Source organism: Macaca nemestrina, chromosome 5, assembly GCF_043159975.1.
Source record: "Macaca nemestrina isolate mMacNem1 chromosome 5, mMacNem.hap1, whole genome shotgun sequence".
In the NCBI taxonomy this organism is placed as follows: Eukaryota; Metazoa; Chordata; class Mammalia; order Primates; family Cercopithecidae; genus Macaca; species Macaca nemestrina.
The window spans coordinates 21,311,889-21,314,259 of record NC_092129.1 but is presented as its reverse complement, the minus strand read 5'-3'; positions in this window follow the sequence as shown (position 1 = coordinate 21,314,259).

The window sequence follows — 2,371 nt, the reverse complement described above, 5'->3', positions numbered from 1 at the left end:
TCTAAAATTAATTGCCTGTTTTCTGTCATTATCATTTGCTTAGTTTTCTAACTACTCATCACTAACTCATCTTCAAACACACTGCTGGAGATGTGTATTATTGTGTGTGTATTGCTGCTAACTACTCATCACTAACTCATCTTCAAACACACTGCTGGAGATGTGTATTATTGTGTGTGTATTGCTGCTAACTACTCATCACTAACTCATCTTCAAACACACTGCTGGAGATGTGTATTGTATGTGTATTGCTGCTCTAACCAATTACCACAAACTTACTTACTTAAAATAACACAAATGTATTATCTTACACTTTTAGAGGTCAGAAGTCCAAAATGGGTCTCACTGGGCTAAAATCAAGGTGTCAGCAAAGTTGTGTTTCTTCCGGAGCCTATAGGGGAGAATCCATTTCCTTGCCTTTTCCAGTTTCTTGAAGCTACCCACATTCCTTGGCTTCTGGATGCCTTTCAGCAATTACGTCTCTCTGACCTCTGTTTCTGTCATCATATCTCCTTTTCTAAGACTGACCTCCCTATCTCCCTCTCATGAGGACCCTTATGATTATATTGTGCCTACCTAGATAAACCCCTCCTGTCAAGATCCTTAATCACATCTACAAAGTCCCTTTGCCATATAAAGTAAGATATTCACAGGTTCTGTTAATAAGGAAATACAATCTTTTAAAAAAAATTTTTAATGTTAGAGATGGGGGTCTCACTATGTTGGCCAGGCTAGTCACCAACTCCTAGCCTTAAACAATCCTCCCACGTTGGCCTTTCAAAGTGCTGGGATTACACATGTGAGCCACCATGCCTGGCCAGGACATAAATATCTTTGAGGGACATTATTCTGCTTAACAGAATATATTTCTCTCAGTATGGTCATAAACATGAAGTGATCTGTCAGTTGCTTCTTCCCTCCCTCCCTCCCTTTCTTTTTCTTCCTTTCTGCCTTCATTCCTGTCTGTTCTCTCTCATCTAGGTAGAGTTTTTTTTATGGAATTCCATATGTTCCACTTTGTTTTTTGAAATGGAGTCTCAATCTGTCACCCAGGCTGGAGTGCAGTGGCGCAATCCTGGATCACTGCAACCTCTGCCTTCTGGGCTCAAATGATCCTCCAACCTCAGCCTCCTGAGTAACTAGGACCACAGGCACACATCACCACGTCTGGATAATTTTTTGTATTTTTGGTAGTGATGGGGTTTCACCATATTGCCCAGGTTGGTCTCAAACTCCTGAGCTCAAGCAATCTGCCTGCCTCAGCCTCCCAAAGTACTAGGATTACAGGTGTGAGCCACCATGCCCGGCCCCATACCTTCCACTTTCTTTGCTTCTTCCGTCATTTTGGTGGGAACTTCCTGGGGAATAATAAGAAATAATGTTTCAGGAGAAATTATTATTGAGTCATGAATTATCATGTCATTTAATTGATAACAAATTTTCCATTGTTTTTTGTTGTTATTCCTCTCTGTATTTCTTATTAGTTGGATGTGGAATCCAATTTCTCATTTGATTATTTTTCTTTCCTGTTTTTCTACCCCTTGTTCTTTTTGTTCTCTTTTCTGAGAAATTTCTTCGGCTTTATCTTCCAGGCCTCTATTAATATATGTATTTTAAAGTATGCAATATTTTTAATCCCAACACCTATTTCCTATATTGGATTTAGAGATTCAATACATTTTCTTATCTATCTGAGAGTATTAATTGTGGTTTCCATTGAAATATTTTTCTTTCTTTCTTTGTCTGTTTCTTCAGAGCTTACTTTTTAATTTATGATTATTGTTTAGTTTTCCATCTTACTTGCCATAGGCTGTACTCAAATGCTTGGAACACTTGAGTATCTATTCATATTTAAGAATAAGACATTAAAGAAACCTTCTATACACTGTGCATCAGCAGGGCTTGTTTATTCACCAATTGGCAGCCTTTCCACAGAGTGGTAAAATGGGGACCTGGCTGTTGTCATTGGATAACTTCCTTAAAGTTGACATCTGTAGGTTTTTCTCTTGGGACAACTGATTTCTCTGGGGAGGAATTTTCCAACCTCCTGCCTTGGAGGCAGAAATCACATATCACGATGTGATGGAGGAAAAGGAGCAAGAGGTTCATAATTTAGCATTTAGCCTTCGCTATTTCCCATTTTCAGTCCAGTGCCTTTACCCTAAGGATAAGGTTAAGCCTTTGAACCCCCTAGGAAAGGGTTCATAGCTGTTTTTTTGGTTTGTTTTCTTCATGAACTAAATCTGTAGTCTTCTGTCTGGAAAGGAAAGAGGAGTCTCATGGCAACCTAGCTGTATTACAGTTCTTCAGAGACACATAACTAATACTATATACGAGAGGCAATTTATTAGGGAATTGACACATGATCACA